The sequence below is a fragment of the Delphinapterus leucas genome, chromosome 13, assembly GCF_059928025.1.
Source record: "Delphinapterus leucas isolate spDelLeu-1000000601 "Yukka" chromosome 13, BTC_Dleu_Yukka2, whole genome shotgun sequence".
Lineage (NCBI taxonomy): Eukaryota > Metazoa > Chordata > Mammalia > Artiodactyla > Monodontidae > Delphinapterus > Delphinapterus leucas.
Window position 1 is genome coordinate 25655227 of NC_143141.1, and position 17443 is coordinate 25672669.

Here is a 17443-nt window from a genome sequence, read left to right on the forward strand (position 1 = left end):
GATATATCATCCAGAGAGAAAATCAGTAAGGAAACACTAGCCTTAAATGACACATTTAGTCAGATGAACTAAATAGATATCTACAGAACATTCTACTCCAAAATGGCAGAATACGAATTTTCTTTCAAGTGCACATGGTATATTCTCTAGAATAGATCACATGTAAGACCACAAAACAAGTCTCAGTAAATTTAAGAAGACTGAAATCTTATTGAACATCTTTTCCAACCTCAACACTATGAGACTAGAAATCAATTACAAGAAAAAAAATACTGCAAAAAACAAACGCATGGCGGCTAAACTACATGCTACTAAACAACAAATGGGCCACTGAAGAGATAAAAAAGGAAATTAAAAAATCCCTGGAGACAAATAAAAAAATGGAAATACAATGTTCCAAACTCTATGGGACACAGCAAAAGCAGTTCTATGAGGGAATTTTATATAGGCCTATAACAATATAGGCATACCTCAGGAAACAAGAAAAATGTCAAATAAATAATTTAGCCTTACACCTAAAGGAAATAGAAGAAAATAACAGACAAATCCCAAAGTTAATAGAAGGAAGGAAATAATAAACATCAGAGTAGAGGGCTTCCCTGGTGGTGCAGTGGTTGAGAGTCCACCTGCCAATGCAGGGGACATGGGTTTGTGCCCCAGTCCGGGAGGATCCCACACGGCGCAGAGCAGCTGGGCCCGTGAGCCATGGCTGCTGAGCCTGTGCGTCCAGAGCCTGTGCTCTGCAATGGGAGAGGCCACAACAGTGAGAGGCCCGCATACCACAAAAAAAAAAAAAAATCAGAGTAGAAATAAATGAAATAGAGACTAAAATAAACAATAAAAAAGATAAATGAAACTAAGAACTGGTTCTTAGAAAATGTAATCAAAATTGATAAACTTTTATCCAGACTCATCAAGAAAAAAGAGAGAGGGTCCAAATAAATAAAATCAGATATAGGATAAGTTACTACTGACACCACTGAAATACAAAGGATCACAAGAGATTACTACAAACAAATCTACAGCAATATTGGACAACTTAGAAGAAATAGATAAATTCCTGGAAATGTACAATCTTCCAAGATTGAATCACTAAGAAATAGAAAAAAATCTGTACAGACCTATCACTACTAATAAAATTGAATCATTAATCAAAAAACTCTCAACAAACCAAAGTCCAGGACCAGAGATGACTTCACAGGTAAATTTTATAAAATTTTAAATCATTTAATACTTATCCTTCTCAAACTATTACTAAATATTGAAGAGGAAGGAAAACTTACAAACTTATTCTATGAGGCCAACATTACCAAAAAATTAAAGGCCAATATCCCTGAAGAACACAGATGCAAAAATCCTCAATAAAATATTACCAAATGGAGTTCAACAATACATTAAAAGGATCATACACCATGATCAAGTGGGATCAGGCTGGCTCAGAATCTGCAAATCAGTCAACATGACTCCACATTAACAAAACAAAAGATAAAAACACGATCATTTCAATAGATGCAGAAAAAGCATTTGACAAAATACAACATTCACTTATGATAAAACTATCAAGAAAGTGGGTGTAAGAGGGAACATACCTCAACATAATAAAGGTCATATATGAGAAACCCACAACTAACATGATACTCAATGGTGGAAAGCTGAAAGTATTTCTTCTAAGACCATGAATAAGACAAGGATGCCCACTCATGCCACTTTTATTCAACATATTAGTCAAAGTCCTAGCCACAGCAATTAGAGAAGAAAGAGATGAATTGGAAAGGAAAATTAAAACAGTCACTACTTGCAGATGACAAGATACTTTATATAGAAAACCCTAAGGACTCCACACACACACACACACACACACACAAAACTATTAGAACTAATAATGAATTCAGTATAAATTTGCAGGATAATAAAGCAATATATATATATATATATATATATATAATCTGTTGTGTCGATATACACTAATAATGAACTATCAAAAAGAGAAATTAAGAAAATCCCATTTATGAATTGCATCAAAAAGAATTCTATACCTAGTAATAAATTAAACCAAGTACTTGAATCACCTGTACGCTGAAAACTATAAGACATTTATGAAAGAATTTGAAGATGACATAAATAGAAAGATATATTGTGCTCATGGAGTGGAAGAATACTACTGTTAAAATGTTCATACTACCCAAAGCAACCTACTGATTCAATGCAAACTGTATTAAAATATCAATGGCATTTTTCACAGAACCAGAGCAAAAATAACCTAAAATATGTATCAAACTGCAAAAGGCCCCAAATAGCCAACATGATCCTAAGAAAAAAAAGATTCAACATTACTTCATTCTTATTAGTGGTTGAGTAATATTCCATTGTATATATGTATATCCATTCATCTGTCAATAGACATTTAGGTTGTTTCCAAGTCTTGGCTACTGTAAACAACACTGCAATGAACATCAGGGTGCATGAATCCTTTTGAACCTTGGTTTTCTCCAGATATATGCCCAGGAGTGGGAGCTGGTTCATATGGTAGCTCTATTTTTAGTTTTTCAAGGAACCTCCATACTGTTCTCCACAGTGGCTGTACCAATTTACATTCCCACCAACAGTGTAGGAAGGTTCCCTTTTCTTCATACCCTTTCCAGCATTTATTGTTTTGTAGACTTTTTTATGATGGCCATTCTGACTGATGTGAGGTGATATTGTAGTTCTGATTTGCATTTCTCTAATAATGAGTGATGTTGAACATATTTTCATGTGCCTCTTGGCCATCTGCATGTCTTCTTTGGAGAAATATCTTTTTAGGTCTTCTGCCTATTTTTTTTGCTTGGGTTGTTTGTTTTTATGGTATTGAGTCACAGGAGCTGCTTGTAAAATTTGGAGACTAATCCTTTCTTGGTCGCATCACTTGCAAATATTTTCTCCCATTTAGTTGGTTGCCTTTTCATTTTGATTATGGCTTCTTTTGCTGTGCAAAAGCTTTTGAGTTTAATTAGGTCCCACTCCTTGCTTTTTGCTTTTACTTCTATTACTCTGGGAGATGGGTCAAAAAATATATTGCCGCAATTTATGTCAGAGAGTGTTCTGCCTATGTTTTTCCCTATGAGTTTTATAGTATTCAGTCTTACATTTAGGTCTTTAATCCATTTTGAGCTCATTTTTATGTGTAGTGATAAGAGTGTTCCAATTTCTTTTTTTTTTTTTTTTTTTTTTTTTGCGGTACACAGGCCTCTCACTGTTGTGTCCTCTCCCTTTGCGGAGCACAGGCTCTGGATGCACAGGCTCAGTGGCCATGGCTCACGGGCCTAGCCGCTCTGTGGCATGTGGGACCTTCCCGGACCGGGTCACGAACCCGTGTCCCCTGCATTGACAGGCGGACTCTCAACCACTGCGCCACCAGGCAAGCCCCGCCCCATTTCATTTTTTTTACAAGTGGCTGTCCAGTTTTCCAAGCACCATTTATTGAAGAGACTGTCTTTCCTCTATTTTATAGTCTTGCCTCCATTGTCATATATTAGTTGATCATAGGTGCATGGGTTCATTTCTGGGCTTTCTATGTTGTTCCATTGATCTATATTTCTGTTTTTGTGCCAGTACCATACTGTTTTGATGACTGTAGCTTTGCAGTATAGTCTGAAATCATCGAGCCTGATACCTCCAGTTCTGTTTTTCTCTCTCAAGATCACTTTGGCTATTCGGTGTCTGTTGTGTTTCCAAACAAACCGTAAAATTTTTTGTTCTAATTCTGTGAAAAATGCCTTTGGTAATTTGATAGAGATTGCATTGAATCTGTAGATTACTTTGGGTAGTATAGTCATTTTAACAATATTGATTCTTGCAATCCAAGTACATGGTATGTCTCTCCATCTGTTTGTGTCATCTTTTATATTGTTCATCAGTATATTATAGTTTTCTGAGTACAGGTTTTTGCCTCCTTAGGTAGGTTTATTCCTAGCTGTTTTATTCTTTTTGTTGCAATGGTAAATGAGTTTGTTTCCTTGATTTCTCTTTCTGAACTTTTGTTGTTAGCATATAGGAATGCAAGAGCTTTCTGTGTATTAATTTTGTATCCTGAAACTTTACCAGATTCTTTGCTGAACTCCAGTAGTTTTCTGGAGTTCAGAAAATCCTAAGAAAATCTTTAGGATTTTCTATGTATAGTATCATGTCATCTGGAAATGGTAACAGTTTTACTTCTTGTTTTCCAATTTGGATTCCTTTTATTTCTTTTTCTTCTCTATTTACCATGGTTAGGACTTCCAAAATTATGTTGAATAAAAGTGGTGAGAGTGGACATCCTTGTCTTATTCCTGATCTTAGGGGAAATGCCTTCAGTTTTTCACCATCGATAATGATTTTGCTGTGGGTTTGTCATATGTGGCCTTTTTATGTTGAGATAGGCTCCCTCTATGCCCATTTTCTGGAGAGTTTTTATTATTAATGGGTGTTGAATTTTGTCAAAAGATTTTTCTGCATCTATTGAGCTTATCCTATGACTTTTATTCTTCAATTTGTTGATGTGCCATATCATGTTGATTGGTTTATGTATATTAAAGAATCCTTGCCTCCCTGGGATAAATCCCACTTGATCATGGTGTATGATCCTTTTAGTGTGTTGTTGGATTCAGTGTGCTAATATTTTGTTGAGGGTTTTTACATCTATGTTCATCAGTGATATTGACCTGTAATTTTCTTTTTTGTGATATCTTTGTCTGGTTTTGGTATCAGGGTGATGGTGACCTCGTAGAATGAGCTTGGGAGTCTTCCTTCCTGTGCAATTTTTTGGAACAGTTTGAGAAGGACAGGTGTTAGCTCTTCTCTAAATTTTTGATAGAATTCACCTGCGAAGCCATCTGGTCCTGGATTTCTGTTTTTTGGAAATTTTTTAAATAACAGTTTCAATTTCAGTACTTGTGATTTTTCTGCTCATATCTTCTATTTCTTCCTGGTTCAGTGTTGGAAGGTTGTGCTTTTCTAAGAATTTGTCCATTTCTTCAAGCTTGTCCATTTTATTGGCACATAATTGCTTGTAATAGTATCTTATGATCCTTTGTATTTCTGTGGTGTCAGTTGTAACTTTTCCTTTTTCATTTCTAATTTTATTGATTTGAGTCCTTTCCCTATTTTTCTTCATGAGTTTGGCTAACGGTTTATCAATTTTCTTTATCTTCTCAAAGAACAGCTTTTACTTTCATTGATCTTTGCTATTGTTTTCTTCATCTCTATTTCATTTATATCTGCTCTGATCTTTATGACTTCTTTCCTTCAACTAACTCTGGGTTTTGTTTGTTCTTCTTTCTCTGCTTTAGGTGTAAGGTTAGGTTGTTTATTTGAGATTTTTCTTATTTCTTAGGTAAGATTGTATTGCCATAAACTTCTCTCTTATAACTGCTTTTGCTGCATCCCATAGGTTTTGGATCATCATTTTTTTCTTTGTCATTTTTCTCTAGGTATTTTTTTTTCCTCGTTGATTTCTTCAGTGATCCATTGGTTATTTAGTATCATATTGTTTACCTCCATGTGTTTGTGTTTTTTAGAGGTTTTTTTTCCCTGTAATTGATTTCTAATCTCATAGCATTGTGGTCAGAAAAGATGCTTGATATGATTTCAATTTTCTTTAATTTACTGAGACTTGATTTGTGACCCATGATGTGATCTATCCTGGAGACTGTTCTTTGTGCACTTGAGAAGAAAGTGTATTCTGCTGCTTTCAGATGGAATGTCCTATAAATATCAATTAAGACTACCTGGTCTATGTGTCATTTAAGGGTTGTGTTTTCCTTATTCATTTTCGGTCTGGATGATCTGTCCTTTGGTGTATGCGGGGTGTTAAAGTCCCCCACTATTATTGTGTCACTGTCAATTTCCCCTTTCATGGCTGTTAGCATTTGCCTTATATATTGAGGTGCTCCTATGTTGCGTGCATATATATTTACAATTGCTGTATCTTCTTCTTGCATTGAACACTTGATCATTATGTCATGTTTTTCCTTGTCTTTTGTAACAGTCTTTATTTTAAAGTCTATTTTGTCTGATATGAGTATATCTCCTCCAGATTCCTTTTGATTTCCATTTGTGTGGAATATATTTTTCCATCCTCTCACTTTCAGTCTGTATGTGTTCCTAGGTCTGAAGTGGGTCCCTTGCAGACAGCATATATATGGGTCATTTTTTTTTTTTATCCATTCAGCCAGTTTGTGTCTTTTGGTTGGAGCATTTAATCCATTTACATTTAAGGTAATTATTGATATGTATGTTCCTATTTCCATTTTCTTAACTGTTTTGGGTTTCTTTTTGTATGTCTTTCTTCTTCCCTTCCTCTTTTGTTCTCTTCTCTTGTGTTTCCTGCCTAGAGAAGTTTCTGTAGCAGTCGTTGTAAAGCTGGTTTGGTGGTGCTGAATTCTCATAGCTTTTGCTTCTCTGTAAAGCTTTTGATTTCTCCATCAAATCTGAATCAGAGCCTTGCTTGTTAGAGTATTCTTTGGTGTAGTTTTTTCCCTTTCATCACTTTAAATATATTATGCCACTCCCTCTTGGCCTGCAGAGTTTCTGCTGAAAAAATCAGCTGATAACCTTATGGGGATTCACTTATATGTTATTTGTTGCTTTTCCCTTGTTGCTTTTAATATTTTTTCTTTGCATTTAATGTTTGTTAGTTTGATTAACATGTGTCTCCATGTGTTCCTCCTTGGGTTTATCCTGTATGGGGCTCTCTGCATTTCCTAGACATGGGTGACTACTTCCTTTCCCATGTTAGGGAAGTTTTTGACTGTTACCTCTTTGCATCTCTTTTCTCAGACCCTTTCTCTTTTTCTTCCTCTTCTGGGACTCATATAATTCGAATGTTGGTGCCTATAATGGTGTCCCAGTGACTCTGAGACTGTCCTCATTTCTCTTCATTCTTTTTTTTAAATTATTATTCTGTCTTGCACAGAGATTTCCACAAATCTGTCTTCCAGGTCACTTATCTACTTCTGCCTCAGTTATTCTGCTATTTATTCCTTCTAGTTTATTTTCCATTTCAGTTATTGTCTTGTTCATCTCGGTTTGTTTGTTCTTTAATTCTTCTGTCTTTGTTGGACTTGTATCTTCTCGATCCTTACCTCCATTCTATTTTCGAGATCTTGGATCATCTTTATTATCATTACTCTGAATTCTTTTTCAGGTAGATTGCCTATCTCCTCTTCCTTTAGTTGTTCTTGTAGGTTATTATCTTGCTCCTTTGTCTTCAACATATTTGTCATCTCATTTTGTGAAACTTACTGTGTTTGTGGTCTCCTTTCCACAGGCTGCAGGATCGTAATTCCTTTTGTTTCAGATGTCTGCCCCTTGGTGGATGAGGTTGGTCCAGAGGCTTCTGCCATTATCTCCTTGATAGGGGGTTTGATTGGTTTTGTGGTGACCAGAGCCAGCCCTAGATATTGAGTGGGGCCTCCCTTTGCTCTGTTGTTGTCACTGCCCTATTAGGGGCAGGGCCTGATCCCTAGTTGTTGGAGCAGAGGCCCCCAGATCTGTTTCACAGCTGTGATTCTCATCTGTAGGTGGGATTGGAGCACTCCTTCTGGGAGAGAAGCCACTGAGTATTCCTCCTCTGGAGCTATTCACCTGTGAATGAGCTCTGTTGTGTCCCCTTTCGTCCATTTTGCAGGTTCATAAGGTACACTGTTTTTGCCACTGCCCTTAGTCCTGCCTTAACTATGGGTATACCAGCAATTGGCCCTGGTGACTCTCAGGGGCTCACTGGGAGAATTTCTAGTGGCTGGAGCTGTCTTCACCTTTCTGGGTCAGCAGAGGCAGGTCCTGTGGCCCACTGGTGGAATTCCTAATCACAGGAGCTGTCCATGACCTTCCACAGAGCCAGTGAGGGATGGGGCTGGTGTCTGCCCATCGGTCTGGAAGATGTGGCCAGTGCCTCCCTCTGGAGCCCAAGATGGCAGCAGTGACTCGTGCCCACCCCGGAGCTCCTGTAATTTGTGTCCTGTTGCCTGGGAGCACTCACAGGGAAAGAAGCTCTTATGGTGGTCCTACTCCTCTCCTGGTGTTGTGCCTTGCCTCTCTGGTGGGCCCAGGTTTCTTCCTAGTACACCCTCAACTGCCACAGCCTGACCTCTTCAGGCTCTTTCCACACCTAACCCTGGTCCTCTCCCTGGGACCAAGCTCCGGAGTTTGAGTTTCAGCACCTGACCCCCATCTCCACCAACAGAGGAATGTCTCAGGTTGGGGAGCACATGGTTGTCCTCTTGACCCTCTGTGCAAGTTACTCTCCAGTTTGCTTTCCACAAACCAGTTGCTGCTTTCTCCTCTTAGGCTTCAAAGCTCCCCCTCTGTGCAGGCTAATCTCCCTACTGGAGAGGAGACTTCCCAAGGTGACCTGTCCTCCTTCACAGCTCCCTCCCTGGGGCACAAACTCTGTCTTGATTCCTTTTTCTTTTTCCTTTGGTCCTGTGTTTTCTTGTCTTTTCAGATGTCTGAGGTCTTTTGTTGGCACTCAGTAGCTGTTCTGTGTGAATCGTTCCACTTGTAGATGTATTTTCAATGTTTCTATGGAAGGAGATGAACTCTGCTTCCTACTCCTCTGCCATCTTGATCTCTCTTTGGCACTTCTTGATTTACATCACTCAAATATAAGGACACAAAATGAAAGAAACACCTTGCTTCAAGGTTCAAAATTTAAATCACAGGGAAAGACTGCTTGGCCTAGCTGTGACTGGTCCATCCACAGATCAGTCATTGTAGCCAATGGGGTGGGTCTGGCTAAGAAGTGAGTGAAAGTAATGCTGGACAGAGACTAGCAATAACCACTGTGCACCACTTTTTCCTGTCTTTCTTGGTTTTCCTATTAAACTGTTATGCTTTTTCTTTTTTAGCTTTCTCTCTTTTCCTTATCCCCTTCAATATGGATCTGTGTTTCTAACCACTGATCTTCTCATTCCACATCCTCAGATTGCAATGTCTCTAATTACCTCCTACACGCTGATGATGTGCAATGTCTCTCTCCAGTACTGGATAATTTTCAGACTCATGTAGCCCACTGGTCCCCAACCACAGGAGGCAGTTTTCTTACAAGAGATATTGGCAAAATCAGGAAGACATTTTAGTTTTCATAAATAGTTGGGTGGGGTGAAATTGATATCTGTTAGGCAGAAGGCATAGTAGCTGTATTCAATTTACATTCCTACTAACAGTGCATAAAGGCTCCTTTTTCTTCATATCCTCCTCAATATTTTGTATATCTTATCTTTATGATGTTAGCCATCCTAACATGTATGAGGTGATATCTCACTGTGGTTTTGATTTGCATTGCCTGGATGATTAGTGATGTTGAACATTTTTTCATGTTGGCCATTTGTATATCTTCTTTGGAAAAAAATGTCCATTTAGTTTAGATTTTTGGGGGGGTTTTAGCTATTTTAAATCAGTTTTTTTTGGTATTTTTTTGCTGTTGAATTGTATGAGCTCCTTAGATGTTTTGGAACTTAGCCCATTAACATATATATGATATATACATATTTTCTTCCATTCCATAGGTTGCCTTTTTATTTTGTAGATTTTTTTTCTGTGAAGTAGCCTTTTAGTTTGATGTAGTCTACTTGTTTACCTTTGTTTTTGTTGTTTGTACTTTTGGTTTCACATAAAAAATAATCATTGCCAAGACAAATGTCAAGGAGCTTTTCCCCTGAGTTTTCTTCTAGGAGTTTTACCATTTAAGGTCTTACATTTAAGACTTTAATCATCCATTTTGAAGTAATTTTTGTGTGTGATGTAAGATCATGGTCCAGTTTCATTCTTCTGCATGTGACTAATTTTCCCAACACTATTTATTCAAGAGAGTATCCTTTCCCTATTGAGTATTCTTGTCTCCTGTGTCAATTATTGTTGTATGTGCATTTATTTCTGGGCTCTTGATTCTGTTCCATTGGTCCATTTGCCTGTTTCTGTGCCAGTATTATACAGTTTTGATTAGTATAGCTTTGCAATCTAGTTTGAAACCAGGAGGTGTGATGCCTCCAGCTTTTTTCTTCTTGCTCAAGCTTGCTTTAGTTATTTGGGGTCTTTTGTGATTTCATATAAATTTTAGGAGTATTTTTTCTATTTCTGTGAAAAATGCTAATAGAATTTTGATAGGAATTGCATTGAGTCTTTAGATGGCTTTAGGTAGTATGAACATTTTAAAAATATTAATTCTTCCAATCCATGAACATGAGCTATCACTCCATTTATTTGTGTCTTCTTCAGTTTCTTTCATTAAAGTCTTATAGCTTTCCATGTACAGATCTATCATCTCCTTGGTTAAATTTATTCCTAAATATTTTCTCCCCTTTGATGTAAATAGGATAATTTTATTTCTTTCCTTTTCAGATAGTTTGTTATTAGTGTATAGAAATACAACTGATTTTTGTATTTTGATTTTGTATCTTGCAAATATACTGAATTTTTTTATTAGTTTTAAAAGTTTTTTGGTAGACTCTTTTTAAAAATAAGCTCATGAGATCTGCAAACAGACAGTTTTACTTCTTCCTTTCATATTTGGATGTCTTTTATTTCTACTTCTTGTCTAATTTCTCTGGCTAGGACTTTTTTTTTCCATTTTGATTTTATTTCTGATATGCAGAAGCTATTTGATAAATTCCCTTCTGGGGACAGGCCAACCTTGGAAGGATGTACATTAAAAAGTTATGAAGAGTACATAATTTATTAAACCCAACTCATTACTGGAAATTGTCAGCATGCAATTCATTTAATAGGAATCATTGGTGAAGAAAATGACTGTTGTTTTGATCTGATTCCATAAGCCATGGAATAATTTTCCTTGTCTGTGGAGATTTACCTAATCTTGAATGACATGAACACTAACTTAAACTCTGTTTGCTACTGGAAAACAGACACAAATATTCTGTTATTTATTAGTGGTGATGACTTTACATTTTTACTATGTTCTGTAAGAAATAGACTCTCCAAATTTTCAGCAAAATGCTTGAATAATTGAATGGAGTAACTGTACCCCTCAGTGGACAATGGGACCGGAATAGGAAATGGTTTTACTGACAAATACCAAAGCCTCAGTCCTATGGTCTACTAACAAGTTACATTCAGGGAAACAACCGATCAATCAAAAAAGATTTCCTGTCTGCCTACTATGCACAAAGAGTAAGCCTTAATATTGTGAAGAGAAAATATAAAACATCAAGGGACTAAGGAGGCAAGATATATACATTAAAACAGCTAGCTAGAGATATAAATCAGCATGTCATCAAATCCTAGATGAGACAGACAAATACTAGAAGAGGCTAAGGGAGGTGAGAATTCAGTGACCTGGGATGGCGAGGGATAATCTTTACCTTTTAGTCTCATCTATGACGCTACAGAATCTTTCTTCATGTAATTTTGAACATTATTTTGTGAACCAAAATTTACAAAACTAAGTCTTTTAATGGCAGGATAATTTCAAGTGATATATTAAAGTGTATTTAGCCATTCCCCTATTTGGCTAGGACTTCTAGTACAATGTTAAATAGAAGTGAAAGTGGGAACCATTATCTTGTACCTGATCTTAGAGGAAAAGTTTTCAACCATTTACTGTCAAGTATGATATTAGCTGTGGGCTTGTAATATTTGGCCTATATTATGTATTTGTTGCTAGTTTTTATTATGAAAGGATACTTTAAAGTTCTTATGCTTCAACTGGAGTAACTTTTTTGATCATCAAGAATATCCATCTAGCTCCATTTGCAATAATTCTTGTTAGATTCAAAGTTAACTTGTTCCATGTTTTTCCTCTCTTTATGCTAAATATTTTGAAATTTATTTACATGTATCTCATAGTACTTCTTCCATTTTATCCTAATATTTTATTTACATTTATACATTTCTTGTATTCACTTTATTGAGGAAATGGGTCAAGCAATGATACCTGCCTATTGTCATAGCTGTTGCAAAAGCTTCAGCATTATTATTATTTTTATTTTTTTAGAGTATAGTTGAATTACAATGTTGTGTTAGTTTCTGCTGTACAGAAAAGTGAATCTGTTATTTATATTCATATATCCATTCTTTTTTAAGATTCTTTTTCCATATAGGTAATTACAGAGTATTGATTCAGCATTATTTTTAGCAAAATGACAGCTGATAAAAGCAGCTAAACTTGCTCTTCTAATCAGCTTTGATCAGAGCAAAATTAGCCTCATTCCTTATGTCTTTCCTCATCTTCTCACCTATGTTGAGATTGCACAAATTGACACAAAATGGACTCTTCTTGAAAATTGTGGTCAGAAAAAGGGTATCAATATTCTAATTGTTTGACAGCCAAATTGGTCTTTATAGATTAGGATACATTATTTCTTTGCCTTAAATATTGGATTTAACAGAAAAATACAGTACCAGAAGTATCAGCCTGCAATGTCATCTTGAAAATCTGCATCATGACCTCATTTTATCACTAAACAATTGTAGATTTGAAAATTCATGAATTTTTTTTAATGTTTTAAAGATATAAATTGCTCTTTCACCCTAGGATAAGAATATATGCCTCCACTTTTCAAATGAGAGTCAAATATTCCTTGGTGTCCCCACTGTTCCCTATGCACTCACACTGTATGTGATTTTTCTGCACTTGTTATTGTCTGTGCCTAATCTTTGAGCCACTGACACCTGTATCATACCTTAACCACCTTAGTATACTCAGTGTTGCATGCAAGATCTGTCTAATAGTAGCTTCTCCTTTAATAGTTTTGTATTAATAAAGCAACACAAAGTCTCAGAGAATGGGAAATAGGGCTTATTGCAGTGTGCTGATCTATAGAGCCTCAAAACGTTGTTTGTGACAAAGATGATTTTCTTAAGTTTATGAAGGTCTGCTTTATCTGCCTTCATTTATTTTTTCCTCTACAGTTAACCATTTCCTTTTCTCTTTTAACTTTAATCTTTCCCATCTTCTATATTATCTCAGAAGTGGTCAGGCTTTCAGTGCACTTTATAAGTTCAATTCAGCACTGAGAATCTTACAAAATTCTTACAAATTAATAAAGAATGAGTGTTCCTTCTTGAAATTACAATGATTGTTCTTAAGCTGATTACCAATTTTCTAGCCCCTCAGAGTTGAAAAAGTAAAGGGAAACTTTACCTTGGGAGTGTGCCTCTAAAATAGTCACATCAGACATCTTTTATTATTCCTGCTCTCAAGATCATCTTGGTCTCACTTGATCTAAGGCATTTGACCCTTAAATGCATTTTAAAATCTCCATTTTAGAAAGCTATAATTCTAAAAAATACAGGCACCCCAGTGTTCATTGTGGCACTATTTACAACAGCCAAGACATTGAAATGACCTAAATGTCCAGTGACAGAAGAATGGATAAAAAAGATGTGGTATATATATATGCAATGGAATACTACTCAGCCATAAAAAAGAATGAAATCATGCCATTTGCAGCAACATGGATGGACTTACAGATTATCACACTAAGTTAAATAAGTCAGAAAGAGAAAGACAAATACCATATGATATCATTTATATGTGGAATCTAAAATATGACACACCCAGAGATAAACCCACGCACATATGGTCACCTTATCTTTGATAAAGGAGGCAGGAATGTACAGTGGAGAAAGGACAGTCTCTTCAATAAGTGGTGCTGGGAAAACTGGACAGGTACATGTAAAAGTATGAGATTAGATCACTTCCTAACACCAGACACAAAAATAAGCTCAAAATGGATTAAAGACCTAAACGTAAGGCCAGAAACTATCAAACTCTTAGAGGAAAACATAGGCAGACACTCTATGACATAAATCACAGCAAGATCCTTTTTGACCCACCTCCTAGAGAAATGGAAATAAAAACAAAAATAAACAAATGGGACCTAATGAAACTTCAAAGCTTCTAAACAGCAAAGGAAACCACAAACAAGACCAAAAGAAAACCCTCAGAATGGGAGAAAATACTTGCAAATGAAGCAACGGACAAAGGATTAATCTCCAAAATTTATAAGCAGCTCATGCAGCTCAATAACAAAAAAACAAACAACCCAATCCAAAAATGGACAGAAGACCTAAATAGACATTTCTCCAAAGAAGATATACAGACTGCCAACAAACACATGAAAGAATGCTCAACATCATTAATCATTAGAGAAATGCAAATCTAAACTACAATGAGATATCATCTCACACCAGTCAGAATGGCCATCATCAAACAATCTAGAAACAGCAAATGCTAGAGAGGGAGTGGAGAAAAGGGAGCACTCTTGCACTGCTGGTGGGAATGTGAATTGGTACAGCCACTATGGAGAACATTATGGAGGTTCCTTAAAATACTACAAATAGAACTACCATATGACCCAGCGATCCCACTACTGGGCATATACCCTGAGAAACCCATAATTCAAAAAGAGTCATGTACCAAAATGTTCATTGCAGCTCTATTTACAATAGCCCGGAGATGGAAACAACCTAAGTGTCCATCATCGAACGAATGGATAAAGAAGTTGTGGCACATGTGTACAATGGAATATTCCTCAGCCATAAAAAGAAACGAAACTGAGTTATTTGTAGTGAGGTGGATGGACCTAGAGTCTGTCATACAGAGTGAAGTAAGTCAGAAAGAGAAAGACAAATACCGTACGCTAACACATATATATGAAATTTAAGAAAAAAATGTCATGAAGAACCTAGGGGTAAGACAGGAATAAAGACACAGACCTACTAGAGAATGAACTTGCGGATATGGGGAGGGGGAAGGGTAAGCTGTGACAAAGCGAGAGAGAGGCATGGACATATATACACTACCAAATGTAAGGTAGATAGCTAGTGGGAAGCAGCCGCATAGCACAGGGAGATCAGCTGGGTGCTTTGTGACCGCCTGGAGGGGTGGGATAGGGAGGGTGGGAGGGAGGGAGACCCAAGAGGGAGGAGATATGGGAACATATGTATATGTATAACTGATTCACTTTGTTATAAAGCAGAAACTAACACACCATTGTAAAGCAATTATACTCCAATAAAAATGTAAAATAAATAAATAAATAAAATATGAGACAAAAGAGCTTATCTACAAAACAGAAGCAAACTCTCAGACATAGAGAACAGACCTGTGGCTGCCAAGGGGGCATGAGGTGAGGGAGGGATGGATTGGGAGTCTGGGATTAGCAGATGCAAACTATTATATATAGAATGGACAAAAAAAAAGTTCCTCTTGTATAGCACAAGGAACTATATTCAGTATCCTGTGATAAACCATAATGGAAAAGAATATGAAAAAAATGTATATATAAATATATATACAACTGAATCACTTTGCTGTGTAGTAGAAATTAACACAACATTGTAAATCCACTATGCTTCAATAAAACAAATTTTAAAAAATAAAATAATATCTCTGTTCTATAGGAATAACCATCATTTAGTCACTGAGAGAGGAAACTGTCATATGAAAGTCTCTTTTCCTTGCCATGTGTTCATTTTTGTTTTTGTTCTTGGCAGTAGGCAGAGATCTGAGCCTAACAGTGAAGATAATGAAATTAAAAATGATTCACACTTCCAGCTCCCATTTGAAGAGTACAAGAAACCTCTGAGTTTCTAAGAAGAAAGATTTCTCTGGACCACAGGTCAGGCCCCATATTTGGGAGTCCATTCAGACTCAGAAAGGTGCAACTAGCTCACATAGTCAAAAAGAAAAGGTGGTGTTTATATGTGGAATCTAAAAAATACAATAAACTAGTGAATGTAGCAAAAAAGAAGCAGACATATTTATAGAGAACAAACTAGTGGTTACCAGTGGGGAGAGGGAAGGAGAGAGGGGTAATAAGGGATAAGGGACTCAGAGATAGAAAGTATAATGTATAAGATAAGCTACCAGGATATATTGTACAACACAGGTAATTTAGCCCATATTTTATAATAACTATAAATGGAATATAACTTTAAAAAATTGTGAGTCACTATATTATACACCTGTAACATATAATATTGTACATCACCTATACTTCAGTAAAAACATTTTTAAAAGACCAAGTGATGAGCTAAAACTTTTCGTTTGAATTCCTGAAAGTTTGTGTTTTTATCCATAGTCTCTGGTCTTTTCAGGGACAGTGACTTTTATACCATGTTACTACACCAAGTCTTATATATGTCTTTGGAATGGAAAAACTGTTGCCACTCAGTGCAATATCAGGTATTTCCAAGTGAGTTCCGTGAATGTGAAGAATGCATTTTTAGAAAATATTTATTTATTTGTTTGTTTGGCTGCACTGGGTCTTAGTTGTGGCATGCGGGATCTAGTTCTCTGACCAGGGATCGAACCCAGGTCCCCTGCATTGGGAGCATGGAGTCTTAACCACTGGACCACAAGGGAAGTCCCAAGAATGCATTTCTGAATCAGGAACTTTTGATAGGGGAGATGCATAAACAGGAATATATTTTCTCTTTATGGTGTTGCTGTTACTTTGTGGAATTAGACTTTTGCATATCCAGGACTCAAGAGACTGTTCCTACCTATTTGGATACTTCTCCAAGTGGGTGGTTCATCAATGTGTATTGAATAGTGACCAGGATATCTGTAAGAAACAAATCAAGTAAAGTAGAGGCGATTAGCTGAATGGCATTAGCATCTAAGAAAGTATTTTATAAGAGATTGTAGAGCAGGATTTGGCAAACTACAACCCATGGGCCAAATACAGCCCATCACCTGTTTATATACCTACCACTTGCAAGCTAAGAATGGTTGGTTTTACAACTTAAAATACATTTTAAATGTAAGCACCTATGTAATATCCTCAATTTTGCCTCTTGGCCCACAAATCCTAAAATATTTACTATCTGGCCCGTTATGGAAAAAGTTTGCTTTCACCTGTTGTAGAGTAATGGTCTTGAAATATCAGTAGAGAATATGAGTAATGCAGGACTCTTTCTCCTCCCCAACTGTGGTAGGTTGACCCTAACCCTAATCCTAAGATATCAGCATCCAAATCCTTGGAATATGTGAATATGTTACTTTACATGGCAAGAAGGATTTTACAGATGTGATTAAATTAAGGATATTGAGATAGGATATTATTCTAGGTTATCTGGGGATGGACAATATAATCACAAGGGTCAATCTAATAGGGAGGCAGAAGGGTCAAAGTCAGACAGGATATGTGATGACAGAAGTAGAGGTTTCAATGAGCCTTCCTCTTGGCAAGGAAACAGATGCTCCCCTGGAGTCTTCAGATACAGCCAGCCCTGCCAACATTTTGACTTTAGCTCCATAAGACTCATTTTGGACTTCTCAACTCCAGAACTAAAAGATAATAAATTTTGTGTAGTTTTAAGCCACCAAGTTTTTAATATTAATGTGTCACAGCTGTAATAGGAAGCCAGTACATCTATCAGCCCTGTGCTCCTTGGGTGGTAGAATTTTAGGCTTCACCATAGAGTCTCCCAAAATATATTGAGTGCCTATAGGCAAGCT

The 17443-nt window shown here is 36.5% G+C and overlaps 1 protein-coding gene across 4 annotated transcripts in view; it reads left to right on the forward strand.

Moving 5' to 3' along the window:
- The window catches only part of EVA1A (eva-1 homolog A, regulator of programmed cell death), a 99649-nt gene extending 86335 nt beyond the window's left edge, over nucleotides 1-13314 (forward strand). For all 4 annotated transcript variants that reach the window (XM_089922921.1, XM_089922922.1, XM_022563087.3 and 1 more), the window contains one exon: nucleotides 1-13314. This exon is cut by the window's left edge and continues 17944 nt beyond it. The gene's annotated coding sequence lies outside the window, so the exon portion shown is untranslated.
- The last annotated feature ends 4129 nt before the right edge of the window (nucleotides 13315-17443 follow it).